The 18,679-nt window shown below is 35.6% G+C and overlaps 1 long non-coding RNA gene across 1 annotated transcript in view; it reads left to right on the forward strand.

The window, feature by feature from the left end:
* The first annotated feature begins 4,282 nt into the window (after positions 1-4,282).
* The window catches only part of LOC106145328 (uncharacterized), a 61,738-nt gene continuing 47,341 nt past the window's right edge, over positions 4,283-18,679 (forward strand). The window contains exon 1 of the long non-coding RNA XR_001230168.4: positions 4,283-4,680. This is a non-coding gene — a long non-coding RNA (uncharacterized LOC106145328). The remainder of the gene's footprint in view (positions 4,681-18,679) is intronic.

Below are 18,679 nucleotides of genomic sequence, written 5' to 3' on the forward strand. Positions count from 1 at the left end.
CCCTTGAGAGGTGTCTTCCCTACCTCTAAAACTCTGAGAAATAAATTTCTGTTGATTAATCTCACATTTTTTTTATAATTGCACAAACAGACTATATCTCAGGCTACCTGAGATCTACCTTCTTATCACATTTCGAAGAGCATAATAACTTGCTGTTAGCTATAGGGACTTTGATAAGTCCCTATACTTAACAATAAGTAAATACTTTGGGGAAACAAAACAAACTATATATTTATTAAAGTCATAAAAAGAGGAAAGTAAAAAAAACCTAAAGGACAGTATGAATAAATATGAATTTGACATTGTTCAATAAATGTTTTAGCTTAAAAAAAGAAGAATTATTTAAAAATTAATAAATTTAATAAAGTAAATTTTGTTCATGTAAAAGGATGATAAAAATTAAAGTACAATAACAAATTAGAGAAGAATTATATCTAAAGGTGTTAACACTTCAAGTTTATTAATATCTCTAACAAATCATTAAAAATGTGAAAACTCCAATAGGCATCTGGACTAAGGACAATAGACCATTCATAAATGAGGAAATGGTCAGTAAATATATTCAAATACTTCCGCCACTGTATACAAACACACACACAGAATGACCATTTTTCAACTATCAAATTAAGGAAAAGATAAAAATTTGTCTAAAAAAGAACTTACCTCAATGATATAACTTTTAAAAGTTAATCTCAAAGAAAAGCAGAAAAGTAAAAAAAAAACATAGACTGATGCAGATACAGAACACAGATATGGACAAGGATACAAAGGATTATGTTATTGTAATGGCAAAAATAGAAAGAAAAGGGTACCTGTGACTAAAATTATTACTTGTGTTTACCATAAATGTCTTATATACTCATTTTAAATGTCTTTGGCTAAATGTGTGTATATTTTAATTTTAAGACAAACAAATGAAACACCTATTCAAAGTATTTTCAAATGAAAGCAATGAAAATGTGGAGATTTTCCTGGAAATAGATTTAAAAAGTATTTGAGAAAGATATTCTGTCCAAAGTGAAACCAGTTAAAAAAAATGCTTTAAAACATTGTGGGAGAATTCACTGTACAAATATAGATCTATCTGGAAAAGAATAAGCTGGATAAAGGATAAAACTCAAATGTGAAGCAAACTTTGAAGATATCTGATCTCATGGAGGTTAGGGTAAAAATGGAATTTAGAAAAATACTACCAAGAATTAAGTTAGATTTAGTCATTAATCTTTACTTAATTAGTTAGTATTAACCATTATTTTTCATTTAATGAGTACAATTTTTTATGGTACTATGTGAACTTGAAAATGTTTGTAATTAATGGAAATGTAAAGACGTGATCACTTAGACAATTTGATATTGAAAATGGGGCATAATTAGTCTACATAAGGCAGAAATTTAAAGTACTAAATTACTAGTAACATTTAATTATTGAAGAGAATATAAATTTCGGAATTTACACAATAAGTTTTGAATAATAAACAGGAATGATTGAAGTCATACAAAAATTATTCACATACTGCCTCCCAGGGCATCTGAACATGATAGCGAGCATCCTAAGTTTCGCTCAGAAATGGGGCAGTGGTCACATCCCATCTGAAAGGGTCTAATCATCAACACCAACTCAAGACACAAAATCATAAATGATCCATTACCAAAGTACGAGTATAAGGTACATAAAGAGGATAATGGGGGTAAGAACAGGGCTCCAATTTTCAGAGATTAAACAGAAAAAGCATTTTCCATGTATAAAAACAAAATGTCCTTTATTATCACCGCCTTCCTCTGAGGAACATTTTATTTCCTCCATTACTATTCTTTTAGAATTTCACACTTTAATGAAACTTCAGTTACATTCCAGTAATTGGACATTTATATATTACATGTTACTACATCCCATCCTGTGTGTAAATCCATGTATCCTGGGTCAAACTTACATTTCTCACATCTCAAAGCCAGAGCCCTAGTGTCCTATGCAAACAACATATCATCTAGAGGAATAATTGATTAGAAACCTTTGGATCTTATCAGCATTTTCTTTTTCCCTTAGGTAAGTGTTCAGGGGAGGTGAGGTCCCCTACTGGATCTGCCCATATTCATGTACTGTGCAATGTTGCATAGAAAAATCCAGTGAATGAATGGAAAAGATACATTATCCCCAAGTTCAGCAATGTGATCTTTTGATGACCTGGGGTCTTTGGAAAAGATAAAATAGGAACACTTCTTAATAAGTATTTAATTGCAAACTAGAGAGACCCTGTGGGTCACCCAGTGGGGAGCTCTTTGTTAGGAGGCTCCAGTGGATCTCCAATTAGAGCACTGCAGTAAAAGGGAGCTTGTAGCATCATTGCAAAATATACTACCCAAAGGCCAAAGGACACTCCAAAAGCCTATGCAAATACATTTTCAAACTACATTTAAGCCACAGGAGTGAGAAGAAGAAAGCAACAACTATTTCAATGACTAAAAATGTTAATGAATTCCTACTCACTCTTGAGATCCTCCAGTTAAAACATCAGCACTCTTTTCCTGTCTGTTTGTTGGAGTACAGCCGTTTGTATTCAGCCTGCAAAGATTTCAGGGCCAAGAGATTTGTCACATTTTCTGCATATTCCAAAGGGTTAGGTACTGCTAGGAGACAGCACTAATAATAAAACATGTTCTCATGAATTCACTCTAATAACTAGAAAACCAATACAAATTGCAGAATTGGAGAGATTAACGAGAATGCAGAGACATACAATAAGCAAATCAGCTCTACTTCATCAAGCAAATGTTCTTTGCTGTACAATAACAAAGATAATTGAAGACTGCACTGGAAGGGAGCCTAACAGTCTAATAAGTACTTGGCTGTGATTCACTTGCCAATCAGAAACTGAGACATGACAAGTTCTGAAGCAGATGATGCCTGATTTGAGCAGTGGCCTTATTGTTTATTGATTTCAAATTTGGCTTAGTGTTATGGAGTTTAAAAAAGTGATTTTGAAGGAGGAGCTAATCAGTCACTGAAAATTTTAAGTTTTGATCACGTCTTACTCTCACTATGTCAGTTTCTCTGCAATCAAAATATTACTTTTATTTTTTATAATGAAAAGAATGCAAATCAAAGTAATCTAAACGTTGAACTTTCCCCCTCATGAGCAGGCTGCCAACATTTTCTAATAGTGGAGTCTTAACAGTTGTATGTCCTTCAGTTCACTTTAGTACATTCTTCTGTAAAATACAAATAAAAGTGCTATTTGTAGCATTTTTTTGTAAAACTTAATTGAGATGACTTGTGGGTTCATTCAATAGCATAATGAAGATTGGGTATGTGGTATTAGTGATACAGCACAAAATTTCTTCACCTGAGTCTGTATGAATGAGAACTTTTACTTTTTACTGCAGGAGCAAAGAAAAAAAAAAATAGTTCATGGTTCCCAGAAGCAGATAGAATCAAGATGGGGAAATTAAAAAAGGGCTAAGAAATCTATTCTCCAGCCACTTCAAGTTCTAAAAAAGAGGCCCAAGGCAGGAAGGTGAGGAATCATTTTGATAAAGGACAAAAGCTTAGGTACAATCATCAGCTACACTTTAGGACCTAAGGGACACAGAGTTAGGAAGCTTGAAATTCTTCCTGTTTTTTTTTTTTTTTTTTTTTTTTTTTTTTTTTTTTTTATCACACGAGGAGGCAGCAGCATGCAAAAGTATAAAGAAGACAAGAAGAATGAAAAGTCCAGGCATGCAGGACAGAGAGAAAAAAAATTCAAGAGTCTTGATTGCTGTGGCCACAGTAAGGGACTACTTGCAAAAGACTTCTGAGCAGCGGATGCCCAAGAGGAGGCTAACATCAAAGAACACAAGTAGACTTTTTTGGAGCACAGGAGAAACACTTATAAGACATTCCTCAGAATAATGGAAAATCTTGGCAGAGAAATGGAGAGAGCTCAAGAGACACTGAAACCAGAAGCTTCGTGTGTTTTGTTCCTATGGTTACTAGTGTCTGGGTCATCTGAGTTATATGATCCCCACAATTTAGCTTTTGTTTGTTTGCTTTAACCCAACTCATGACAAGCATCTGGAGAACAGATGCACGTCTCAGATATTTACCATATTGCCCAGCACTCTGCTGGGCACAGATTGCTTCTTTAATCGTTACTGTCTTTCATAGTGCATAGACCAGCATGATGGATCAATAAATAAATGGAGAGAATGCTTTAGAACAAATTGACAAACAAGACATAAATAAATCACCAAGAACAGATGGCATTCAACCAAATGTTTTTAAAGCAGTCAGAGGACACTGGAATTGCTGGCTAAAATGTTTAATCTTTCATTAGAATTGGACACTGCACCAAACCATTGGCGTATTGCCATCTTGTTTCTTAGAAACACTTGAAAAGTGACCTTGGAATTGATTTGCTGTTGCAGAGTTGGAAATTAGGAAATTTTGTGGTAAATATGACTAATAAAATAAGCAGTTTTAAGTTGTTTTTACAAAGATAAAATGGGCCAAAATGTGGAATTAACTTTAACTAAGTGGTATGTATTTATATTTTGAAGAACTTGGGACAGAGAAACCAATGGGAGTAATTTATGTCAACTTTTAGAAAGTCTTGGGAAAATTCCAGGCCAACAAGTTCACCAGAAGATTGGAGAAAATGCTTATTCATGAAGAGAAAACTGACTTCAGTACAGGAAATGAAGGTAGGACTACTTGACTTTTACCTATGCAAATGGCAACATCCATGTCTGTGAGGGATGGTGAGCAGACAATTGCAAGTTCTGTGTTCTTAACTGACTTCAAAGAGGAAGCAAAAAGTTTAAAGCATAAGTGACTTTTCACCTTGTAGAGAAGAGAGGGAAGGGGGCAGTTTAGGTTTAGAAGACACCTAAAGAGGAGGCACTGACCTTGTTCCTGCACTGTGCCTGTGAGCAGCCTTAGATCAGGTGGGGTGGAAATGGAGAGCAGGCTTTGGGCCAGGTCATGGGAGCTCACACTCTCTCAGGACACAACATTAATCAAACAAGCTAAGGATTTGCTTATTGTCCTCGTATTAGCATATACTTTGTACAGCCTGCCTTCTATCTCTTAGTTTTTGGTTTCTCACTTAAAAATATCATTTCCAGATAGGAATATATAGACTAAATAGGTGGCCTAATAATGGTATTTTTCCCGCTTATATATATGGAAAACTTTTTGGTATGTTTCCTGATTTTACCAATACTATTTTATTGAGATAGGGCAAAGGGTTAGATCACAAAGTCATCTCAATAACATTCTATTATTTCTCTTAATAATCAATGACATATATATATATATGTATATATATATATATATATATATATATATATATATATATATATATATATATAAACGCACACACATATTTTATTTTGGCAGATATTTTTATAATAGGGAAAGATGAGTGCAGTAGAAAGGAAGTCAGAACCAAAGATATATGTTCCATAGTGATTTACTAGTAAAAATATATACATACATATAGCACAAACGAATCCGTGCTTTTAAACTGCTCCCTTAAAGGCCAATCTCAGCCTTGTCACAGTGAGAAGAAATAAAAATCTAACTCAGTTGCCCTTGAAAAATCATACAATTCTCTACTGGAGTGCCTTGAAGAGGTGGTGAAGTAGGCAAAGCACATAATACAAAACACTCCAAATGTCTTAATCATTCCTATTTACCCATCTGACTACTCGAATCTCCCCTTTACAGGACAGCTGCTACATCTAAATCTCCTTTCTGTCTGGCAACATCAGCCTCCTTTCTACCCCTTCTTGCCTTTCTGATAAATTATTTTCTTCCATGGCTTCCTTTGTCATCTTTCTTACATAAATCAATTGTACTTTCCCATATTCTTCTCTACTAGAGAAAGAGATATTGGAGATCTCTCTCTAATATGAAACAGTCCTTATTATCTGAGAAGTACAACAAAGACCATAAAGTAAAGAGAGGAATGTAGGCTATTGCTTTGCAGAAATAAGAGAAGAAAAGTCCATGAACACTTGCAATATGATATTTTTGTCACTGTCACATATATTTTCTCAGAATCATTTTGATGCAAATACATTAAAAAAGGATAGTATCAGAATGGCCATATCAAAATGTTCTGCTTTATATCCTGACATTCTTAATGTACTTTGTACTCTAGCCAACTACTTTCAAATATTTATGTCTGATCTTATGCTTCAACACTGCAGGCCCTACCAATCCATAGTCATGCTATACTACTATACCTTCATTCATTTATTCAACAGATACATACTGAAGGTCTGTTTTCCTCACAGATTTGAGAATGGAAAATGTAACCAAGATGAACATTAATCTAGCTTTTAGGATAGTTTTTGAAGCAGAGTGGAAAATAGAAATGGCCTAATTTATAGTACCTAGCATATTGTATGGAATATAATAAGAGATTTTAAAAATTAATTTCCTTAATTTTACCCGTTCTTAATTAATTCAACAAATGTCTATTGAATTTGAATTGGAACAAGCAAGCAGTGGGACTGTATTACTGAGAACTTTTAGAGATTAATTACAAATATGTGTTAGTCAGGTTTCCACCATTATATTGCAATGCCTGAGATAATCAATTTATAAAAGTAAAAGTCTTATTTGAGCTCAGTTATGGAGGTTCCATGATCAGTTGGCATCAATTTGGGGGGACTGTGGCAAGGCAGCAAATCATGACAGGAGTGCTTAGTGGATGAGAATTGCTTACCTTATACCCAGGAATCAAAAGAGCAGGAGAATGGCTGTGGTGCCACAGTCTTCTCGTGCCCCTCAATAACCTAAGAATTTCCCAATTGACCTACCTCTTAAAGTTTCACCACTTCTCAATAGTCATCTTGGGGAACAAGATGTTAATACATTAGTCTTTGGGAAACATTTAATGTACAAACTACCCCACAGACTTATATTCAAAGATTATTCTGTCTTTCATATAATAAAAAAGACATAAAAGCAATGTCTATAACACAAAGGTATAAAGTGATAAACACTATAAGCAAAGAACAGGTAAATTCTGCTTAAAACAAAAGGAGACAGGAAGCATTTCTATCAATGGGGATAAAAGATTATGGATTCGAGATTTATTTGCCATTTATATTGTCTCCTGTTATTATTCTTTCATATGTACATAGTTATTTCCACAATTATTTATTAATATGATTTAAAACTGAGGGAGTAAAAGTTCTGCATTTGAGATCAAGAGTAATCTGGCCAACAATCATCCCTACTTCTCTCCTCATGGTTAAGCTTCTGGTTTCCCATTATAGATGACTTACCTCACGAATGTTAATTAAGATAATTAACACAGTAATAAATGTGAAAATGCATAATGTGTCTAACATAAAATGGGTTGCTCAGTAAAGAATTAAAAATTCCTTTTTTTCCCCCAAAAGGAAAGAGCTTTATTGTTTGTAGGTGAACCAACATGGAGATGGGAAACACACACAAATCTGTCTCTCCATGAGCCAGCGGTGAAGGAATTTAAGTTGCCCTAGAGTTAGGGGAAATATAAGGCTGATTAATTGTAATCAGGAATCTCAGTGGAAAAGTCTGTACCACCCAGTACACTGGTCCTCATGGAACTTGTGGATAAGAATTAAGAATCCTTTAATGCTTGATATAATGCTCAGAAATTAAGAGTGTCTATTTAGGAGGCAACAGTTTAGGACTTAAACTGATATCTAAAATATCTGACAAAACTTATTTAGGATGCATACGAAATTCTCAAATATTAGACACCACATTTTGAAGTTTGAAAAAAAAATACATATATAGACATATTCTAAGCATTATCAATACATTTAGGATTAGAACTTCCTTAATAACTTTGAGGAAGAGCTTAGAGAAAATTTAGAAGAAAATTTAGATAAACAATGCAATGGGGATGGCATCAGAAGATTTGGATTAACTGCCCTAAATTTCAACTGGATATTTCCAAGGCCCTAAACATCAGTCCATCATTTGCACAAGGGCAGAATCCCTGCAACTTTTTCCTGGTCTCAGTCATGTCATGTTCATTTTGGAGTTGGAAACATAGAGTACAATTAACTAACATTACTGTAAATTCTCATTCATTACCCAGGGTCATTTAAATAGGTAGAAAAATTGATCTAACTCCAGAAAAAATCCCCAACTTTTTTGTGGCATTTTCTATTAGAATTTTTATTGACACAAGGTAATCTCAATATGCTGTAATAAAGACAGGCACCCTTAAGCTTAAAATCCACACAAAATTAAAATATCTTCCACAAAAGAGCCTTCTTATGAGAACATTTCCTCAAATTCTGTATTTGCCAGAATTCTCTTGGTGGCAAACAACACAGCCCTTCACCCATCACTTTGAGTAAAAAGGCAAAACAATTTGCCCCCTGTCAAAAATTCCAGTGTTGGCCTACCTGAGCTGGGTCTGGTGCCTTACATTGTGTTAACACATCTCTCTGCCCCTTCTCTGCTCCCACTTTCTATTCTGCTTTCCTTATTTCCCTCAATTCTACCCTCCCTCTATTCCTTTCTGCCTTTATTCCATCTTTCCTACTGCCAAAGCTGTGTTCTTCTTTGCTATCTGTCTTAATTGTCTTGGAACATAAATATCTTCCTCATTAGAGTTAGACTTTCGGCCTTAAACAACTCCTGCTCACATAAGACTATTAATTCCCAATAACATGGGAGGGAAAAGCTTTGAAATCACTATAGCAGAAAATCCTCAAAGCTGTAGAAAAACTTGTATCAACTGATTGTAAATCTACCATGGAGATTGAAGAGAAGGAATATGTTAAATAATCCAGGTTTAAAACATCTGACCAGCTGGGCCCAGTGGCACAGACCTGCAATCCCAGCAACGTGGGAGGTTGATACAGGAGTATTGCAAGTTTGAGGCCAACCTCAGCAACTTAGCAAGGCCCTAGGCAATTTAGTAAGTACCTGTGTCAAAATAAATAATAAAAAAGGTCAGAGATGAGGCTCAGTGGTTAAGCATTCCTGATTTAATCCCTGGTATCAAAAAAGAAAAAAAAAAGGGGGCTGGGGTTGTGGCTCAGCAGTAGAGTGCTAGTCTATCACGTTCGAGGCCCTGGGTTTGATCCTCAGCACCACATAAAAATAAATAAACAAAATAAAGGTATTGGGTCCAACTACTTCTAAAAAAATAAATACTTTAAAAAAATGAGACAGGGGTCTGCAATATGTGGAATAAAATACACAAAGATACTTCCAAGTCCTAATCCCTGGTTCCTGTTTTAGAAATAGGATCTTTGCAGAAACAATATTAAAAAAAATCTTAGAAGATGATACCACTCTGAGTTTAGGATGGATCTTAAATTCAATGACTTTCGTCCATATAAGAGCTAGGAGAGGTAGAGGTGAGACACAAGAAAGAAGGCCAGGTAAAGACAGAGGCAGAGGTTGAAGCGAGGCTGCCACAAACCAAGACACACAGAGAACCTCCAGGAGCTGTAAGAGGCAGATTGTTCTCTGGAGCCTTCAGAGGGAATGGGACTTGCTGGCACCTTGATTTTAGATTTCTTTTCTCCAGAAGTGTGAGTCAGGATTAAGCTCATTCTCTCAAGGAGTAGCCCTAGGGAACTCGTAAGGGCGACTCATTCTAAGAAGAGAAAATAGGCAAATACCACCTGCTATGTTTCTTTGTATTCATTTTCTTTGTGTATCATTTAAGAACTTTCCTTGGAATAAAACAGATGACATTCTTCAGGGAAAAGAAGACAATTATCCATGGTGGTCTTTATCAGCCAGTGAATTATTTCTTGTAGTCACAGCCAAAAGAAACTCTTGGGTTGTTCTCTTATTGATAGAGAGGAGGGGTATCTAAGTCCCCTCTTCTGGCATTTAGATAAAAGAATTTCCAATTAAAATTAGAAATTCTTATTTTAAGGCTGATATTGAAGAATTTGCCAGATTTTTAAATTTTCTGTTTCAAGCACTTTTGTTAAATTTGGTAGATGAATTTACTAATTTTGGAAGTTCAAGTCAAGGTAATGGTATTATTTTGTAAAAGAAATGGATCATGCTCCTTCCACAGCTCTTGCAAAGATAAACAAGCTCTGACATATTGAGAGAAATTTGATGGCATATACCGGTCTTTGATAACCATTCTGTACTTGGTTAAAAATTATTTTATATGGGCTGGGGATGTGGCTCAAGCAGTAGCGCGCTCGCCTGCCATGCATGCGGCCCGGGTTCGATCCTCAGCACCACATACCAACAATGATGTTGTGTCTGCCGAGAACTAAAAAATAAATATTAAAAATTCTCTCTCTCTCTCTCTCTCTCTCTCTCTCTCTCTCTCTCTCCCCTCTCTTTAAAAAAATTATTTTATAATTAGGATTAATAAAATATTAGGAAATATAAAGAAGTTTAATGAAAGATTGAAGTAGAATATCTTCCCACATTTAGAAAATAGGTTTAAATGGAACAAATTAGGCCATTTCTAGTCTTGATTTATCCTTGTATATTAGTTTGTATTAAACAATTTCTTACTAATAATAAAAACATCATGCATTAATCTCCTGCTATATTTTGCTCATGTATAAAAATACTTTAGGTTCTTAGAAAATTTATATTACTATATTTTTACCAGCAATTATTCAGTTTCAAGAAAACTCTCTTTCAAATGAGCTGGGGTAAAAAGTAAATTCTTAGAAAGATACAATCAGTGGTTTTACTAACATCCACTTACAGAATTCCTCTATGGGACTAGTTGTATTCCCTCCCCAAATTCAGATGTTGAATTTTTATCCTTCAGTACCTCAAAATCTGACTGTATTTGGAATCAGATCTTTACATAGGTAATTAAGTTAAAATGAGGTTATTAGGGTGATCTTCAATCCAATATGACCCATGTCTTTATAAGATAAGAAGAAACATGAGATGGGAATGGAGCCACATGCCCATAATCCCAGTGATTTAGGAGGCTAAGCAGAAGGATCACAAGTTGTTGGTGGTCAGCCTCAGCAACTTAGTGAGACCCTGTTTCAAAATAAGAATAAAAAGAATCAGGGATACAGCTCAGTAGAATGTCCCTCCAACTTTCTCCACACTTTGATCTTGGACTTCTCACCTCTGAACCATGTGATAATAAATTTCTATTGCTCAAGTCACTCAGTCTGTGGTCCTTTGTTATAGCATCTAAGAAAGCTAATTCAGCTTCTATTATTACTACTACAATTACTTCCAGCTAACATTTTTATTCTTATAGGGTACCACACTGATTTGAGGGCTTTATATAACCATTTAATTACTGCACAAACCTCATAAGGTAGGTAGTATTATCCCTATTTTATAGATATTGAAAACTAAGAAACAAACTTTAAGTAACCTATACAATTAGTAATTTGAGAATATATGTTTGGACTCAGGTCATCCAACTCTAGAGCTCACATTCTCAGCATATGCAAACCATAATCCTTCAGAAACATATTACTTTTGTGAAATAACCCAGTATAAACCTGTCTTATTTAAAAAATGGTGTTACAAATGTGGCGTTACATACCATATGTGGCGTTATATACTATTCCTCCTTTTGAATGCCATACACCATGGTCTTGTAAATTCAAAGTGGGGATCTCAATTAAATTCTCTCTCATGAAGAGGAATGCACACATTATTTAGCAAACATGATTCTTTTCTTTATTATTTTCCTAGTATTCTCTTCTCCTCCTTATCCTCCTTCTTTTCTTTCCTTCTTCCTCTCCCTCTTCCTCTCCCTTTTCTACTCCCTCTTCCTTCCTCTCTCTCTCTCTCTCTCTCTCTCTCTCTCTCTCTCTCTCTCTCTCTCTCTCCTCTCCCCCCCCTCTCTCTTTCTCTCCTCACTTCCTTTGTCTTTTCCTTTCCAGGACTGAAAATGCTACTTGATTTCAGAGAAAGTCTTCAAAACCCACTCAAGAGAGATGAAGGCAGGAAGTGAGCTTTTATTCTCAGTGTGGCCACACAGGGAAGAATGGAAAGGCCTAGGATCTACGATCAATTTTCAAGGGGCTACCAAGGGCTTTGAGATCTTATGAAAAGAGAAACAAGGGCAAGAGTCAGGGGTTTGCAGAGCTGGCCAAATAGTTCACCTTGGTCTAGCATGTTCTTGATCATTATCCCAGGTCACTGTCTCAGCATTGGCCTTGGGGAGATTTGCTGGCACCAAGAAGGTCATTGTTGCTTGTGCCATAGTTTTGGTCTGCTCTCATAAGAGGTTAATGGACATCAGTTCCTGGAATCCAAGGTCACCTCAGGATAGAATGACTCAGGGAACTTAGAAGTAAAAAAAAAAAAAAAGTAAGATGGAGTCTGAGAGACAAAATAGAGTTAGGTCAGTCAGTAGGCCCTCCTTCAAAAAGGCTAACCATTTACTTCAAAACATGTATATTATTTAGCTCCTGCTTGCACTGAAAACCGTGCTGAGGGCTGGACTGAGGATGCTTCCCTATAGGAACTCTAAACAAATGCAAGAGTCAGATCCCTATCTACAAATTGAAAGATAAACTTATCCAAATGGGTGCAACAGATTCCTCATGCACTGAAAGGTCAAGCGGGCAGTCTATCAAAGCTATTGTTTTGTGAGTGGAATCACTGCTTTCCATTTTAAATAGGAGCTAAACTCTATTGACACATAAGTTGTTTTGAAATGAGAATGTGCCCTTTCCTGTTTATTCCAGAGGCAGCAGTTTTATGAGTCTGCTGTAACACTATATTTTTGCAAGGGACAATTATGACCATAAAGGGAATTGTGTGGTGAAAACTATAGAATCTGCTGTTAGGCAAGAAGATGACCTTTTTACTAAGCTGGCTTGCCAAATTTGAGCAGGTTCTTAGCATTTGGGAGAGATTTACTGCCACTGAAGGAAGCCTGACTGCCAACCGTAGACTGAACGTCCTTATTTCTTTTAAAAAAAATATGCAAAGACTGACAACTCATGATTCATATTGTTCTGAGGTCTGTATTCACTCGTGAGTTTCTCCTAAGCATGAAGACTCAGAGTTTCTTCAATTGTCGATTCTATTCCCTGTGTCTCCACTCCAGGCTGTTTTCTCCTCTTGGTTTCTCTAGAGCACATTCATTTAGTGAGAGTCTATATAAACACTTGGAAAAGTTAGTTTTATAAAAGCAAAATTTCCCAGGAGGAATGTCTACTTTAGTCAGGAAGCAATATGCCTAAAAGTTTCCAAATCCACTTACCAAGAAGCTCTTGGGAACATATTGCAAATAACTTAGTTCACCTGCATACTAGGAAGAAAGAACAGTAGGTGGCATAGAGGGGCTTGTGTTGTGCTTCTTTCTGGCCTGTAAGATTATGTGGGCAATAAAAACACAAACTGGTCTCCTTTCTAATGACAGAGATTAGATGGCATAAAGAAAAACAATGCAATTAAAATCCAAATCAGAGGAAATTCTAAAATAATAAAAACTAATTCATTAAATACTAAGAAGATAATTAAAATAGGGATATGCAAAGAGAATCTTGGAATAAAAAATATTCTTATAAGAATACCATAAATCTAAAAAGACATTAGAATTTGAGTTTCCAATGTCTACTTTTTCTTGAAATATATAGACTAACTTTAAAGGTGCCTGTAGTACTTGTACTTTATAATTATGAGGAGATCACAAAAACAAATTAAGAAAGAGATAAATACTCCAGTGAAATAATAAGATACAGTCATGTATATATTAGCCATGTATCCTGGGTTGAACTGGACCCTATCAAATGTCCCAGAAATACAAGAGCAGTTTGGGCTCACAGATACAGAGTGCAGATCACCATGAAGAGGTGGAGTTTGCTGCTATAAGCCAAGGGAAGCCTGTGGCTACCAAAAGCAGAACAGGCAAGAAAAGATACCCCCTGAGATGGCTTCTGGCTTAGAGAACTCTGAGAAACTATTTCTGTGGTTTCAACACTGCCCCTACCCCACTGGCTCACTCCTGTCTTGGTAATCTGTTACTGAAGGCTTAGGAAACTGACATACCAAGCAACTGACAAACACATGCAATAAAAACAAACCAAATGCTCATTGAATTTTAAAAGTACATTTGAACATCTTAGTGAATTCATGGCCATTATAATTTTGCTTCTACCTGTGCCTCATGCATTTCATTCTCCACAAAGCTGTCGGAATGTTTTTGTTTTGAATATGTGAGTTTAAATCAGACTCCTGCCAAAAACCAATTAATAGCTCTTATGTTAGCATTGGTTTGGTTATAAATAACAATAAACCCAGATACTGGGGGTTTAAACAAACATATTCACTTAACAGAGGTTTGTAGGACAGGGATGCTAAGAGTCAGGGAAAACTCAGTTTCTTTAAATCCACAAATGCCCTCCTTATGAATATGTCATTATATCCTATTCCTTCACTAATTATACAAGTTGGGGTCACCACCATCCAAATCCCTGAATTGGTCAAAGTCCTAGAAATGTTTCCTTTCATTTGCTGGTTCAAATGGTCACCTGCTCTCTTTGGAAGTATCTGCTTTCTTGTTAGTCACCCTGGAGTATTGACTATATTTTTCTCATGTTTCTTTCTCATGCTCTAAGCTTGGAGGCTGGGATGTGCCCTCTGTGATACACATTAGTGCTTCACGAATAGTTTCCTCCCTTCTTCCTAAACAACCAGGTTTTGAGTCAAAAACCATTGGACTACGTCACTATCTTGCCATCCATGATGCAGTCATCCACAGACCCTCACTATGCTTCTTTGAAAATGTTAGCTCCTGAATCACAGTCACTTCCTGCAGCATCATTTTTGTCATAGTTCTCGTTAATGTCATTATCCATTTAGACGATCCTTCTAATTCCTCTCACTTCCTTGAGCTGCTCTCCTCCACTAAGTTCATCTTCTATCCTCCATTAGCTATCTTAGCCCATACTTCATCCCACCCTCATATACCATCATTGTTAATTATTACACTCGTAAATTCAATTTCAGGCATCCACTCACTGAAAATGATCTCCTAAATACTGCAGTTTAGTGAGTCATATCTATGCCACTGCAGTCCATTCAAATTACTTTTTCACTCTACCTCCACTTTCCTCAGGTCTAGACTTCCACATTCATCAAACCTAAATTCCATGGTCACTCATTATAATCACACTTCTTTAAATTCATGACTCCCATATCAAATGGCCCTTGGTGTTTTCAAATATCCCTACATTTCCTTGGTCTACTCGATTTCCCATATTCTTAAGTAATGACTTCATACTTCTAAGTGAATGTTTTTCACCATCCCCTCTGATAATGTTGCCTATTTTGCAGTAGAAATTGAGGCAAGTAAAGGAAACTTTCACAAGCCTCCGCCACTATTCTTTCTGACCCATCTGCGTGTATGCCTATGTACTCTGTCTCCCACCCTGTCACAATGGATGAGCTGTCTGCATGTCCTTATATAAAGCTGTCCTCCACATTTGTGAACTAGACTCCTTCTACTGGACGTATTCAAGAATATTACTTCTGTGATTCTTTCCTGTCTGACATGCATCACTTAATCATCGTGTACAAATGCTTTAATATGTCCTGTCTTCAAAACAAATATCAATTCAGCTTAATATTATTTGCAGAAACTGTCCCATTTCTCTGCCCTCTTTAGCAGCAACATTCCTCCCAGTACTCACTTCCTCTCCTTTCCTTTCCTTTTCTGTTAAATTCAATAATCAGGATTCTCTCTCTACTACACCCTGAAAACTGCTCTTGTCGTTAATAAATCTACTGGTTTATTACTAGCTATCATCAAAGTTAACCCACCTGCAGCATGTGACTCAATCAATCACTCCCTCTTCCTTGATGTATTTTTTGCATTTAAGTCTTGGGGCATAATAATCTTAGTTTTTATCTATCTCCTTACTACTTTTTTTGTGTCCCTAGCCTACTCTCTTCTATTTGAATTTTTTTTTTGTTTAAAAATATAGACTTATTTTTTGAGAGAAGTTTGGGATCTGCAGCCCAATGAATCATAAAGCACAGGAATTTTCCCTATCGGATTTCAGTACAGTCCTTGTCCCTGACACATATGTACCCTCCTCTGGGATGAAAATCCTCCACTAGAGTGCTACATTCATCAACCCATATGGAAACATCATAATTACCCAAAAGTCCATGGTTTATTGTAGGGTTCATTCAGGTTTAGACATTCTATAAGTTTGGACAGATGTATAATGTCATATTGTTGTGGGGAGCCACTCCAGAAAGCACTCTAAGTCTGAATTTCAAATCAAAAGAGAGCTTTATTTACCTGTCCAGGGACAGTCACCCATCACAAAGACTCAAGCTCTATGGGAGGACAGCAACTTCCTAGTCCATCCAATGAGAATAGAAGCACAAAAACCACAACTCAGTGACTTGCTTATCGTCATGTAATCTAGCCGATCACAGAAATTAAAACATTAATAAGTGGGACCTATGGGCTCTAGGCAGGACTATAATTTTCCAGTCAGCAAACAAGTGATAAACAGAAGCTAAAAAATAAATAAATAAATAAATAAATAAAAAGCATTAGCTTTGCACTTCAATTGACCACAGTCCTGGGTTCAAGCAGATGCTAGACAATTTAGGCGGGGGTCAGCAGGGCAAGAATCTACTTCAAAGTCATGTACACCCACAAGGGCATTCAAACCTAGGAGATAGCTCACCATGACCACTGCTGCACCCTAAGTAGGGTAAAATTTATGGGGTACAAAGTACAGAAAGACAATTTTTATAAGAAAACAGCTTTCATTTCAGTTTCCCAGAAACAGCTCTTGTAACAGTTTTTATAGAAGGCAGCAAAATGGCGTCTTAGGCCTGTCTACAACAGTTCTTGCTTTATAAATTGTCTTATCTCACTTATCAAAATTTTATATCTATAATCTACATTTTTTACTGATCTATAACCCACAACCTACACTCTTATTGATTGTATCTATCAACTCACACCACAACAATGTAACCAGTATTTTAGCACCATATAGTGGTGTTTCATTGCCTTAAAAATTCTCTTTGTTCACCTGTTTTCTTTCTCTCCCATTTCTAATACCTGGCAGCCACTGACTTTCACTTTTCTACCATGATTACTAGATCATATAACAAGAGCTGTTCATTTTTTTAAGAAACTACCTAATTGTTTCCAATGTAGCTGTACCATTTTGCACTCTCACTAGCAATGAAAGAGAACTTGTGCAGCTTCCCATTTTGCCAGCATTTGGTGTTGTCAAATAAGTGTGTAGTGGTATCTTGTTGTTCTTATGATGCTCTTTTGTCATGATGTTCATTTCCCTGGTGACACATGGTGCCAATCACCTTTTCGTATACCTTTTTACTATCTGCATGTATTTTTGTTTGAGACTAAATAGCACACTATTGAATAATGAATTGATAGCAGAAGAAATCAGGATGAAATAAAAAATCCTTAGAAGTAAATGAGAACACTGATACAACATATTAAAATCTCTGGAACAGTATGAAGGCAGTACTGAGATGAATGTTTATTGCATTGAGTGTATTCATTAAAAGAATAAAAAGTCAACAAATAAATGACCTAACTCTACCTCTCAAAGTCCTATAAAAAGAAGAACAAATCAACACCAAAAGCAGTAGAAGACAGGAATAATTAAAATCAGAGCTGAAATCAATAAAAAAAGAAACAATTGAAAAAATTAACAAAACAAAAAGTTGGTTCTTTGAAACAATAAACCAAACAGATAAACCCCTGGTCATGCTAATGAAGAGAAGAGAGAAAACTTAAATTACTAAATTACAAGATGAAGAAGAAAATATCACATTGGACATGTCTGAAATACAGAAGATAATTAGAAACTATTTTGAAATTTTATATTCCAATAAGATAGAAAATATCAAAGACATCAACAAATTTCTAGTGACAAATGACCTACCCAAACTGAATGAGGAGGTCATGCACAATTTAAATAGTCAATTTCAAGTAATGAAATAGAAAATGTCATCAAAATCTTACCAATCAAGAAAAGCCTAGACCAGATGGATTTTCACCTGAGTTCTACAAGACTTTCAAAGAAAAATTAATAGCAATACTTCTCAAAGTATTCCATGAAATAGAAAAGGAGGGAACCCTTCCAAACTCATTCTACAAGGCTAATATCACCTTGATACCAAAACCAGACAAAGACACATCAAGGAAAGAAAATTTCAGACCAACCTGATAAACATAAAAGCAACAATTCTCAATAAAATTCTGGCAAGTCACATACAAAAACATATTAAAAAGATAGTGTACCACAATCAAGTGGGATTTATCCCAGAGATGCAGGGTTGGTTTAACATATGGAAATCAATAAACGTAATTCATCATATTAATAGACTTAAAAACAAGAATCATAAGATCATCTCAATTGATAACAGAAAAAGCATAGAACAGCTTCATGTTTGAAACACTAGAAAAACTAGAGACAGTAGGAACATACCTCAACTTGTAAAAGCTATGTATGCTAAATCCAAGGCCAGCATCATTCTAAATGGAGAAAAACTGAAAGCATTCCCTCTAAAAACTGGAACAAGATAAGGATGTACTCTTTCTCCCCTTTTATTCAACATCATTTTTGAAACTCTAGCCAGAGAAATTAGACCAAAAAAAAAAAAAAAAAAGGAAAAGAAGAACTCAAACTATTACTATTTGCTGATGACGTGATTCTGTATCTAAAAGATCCAAAAAATTCAACAGAAAACTTCTAG

This window comes from Ictidomys tridecemlineatus, chromosome 11, assembly GCF_052094955.1.
Source record: "Ictidomys tridecemlineatus isolate mIctTri1 chromosome 11, mIctTri1.hap1, whole genome shotgun sequence".
Lineage (NCBI taxonomy): Eukaryota > Metazoa > Chordata > Mammalia > Rodentia > Sciuridae > Ictidomys > Ictidomys tridecemlineatus.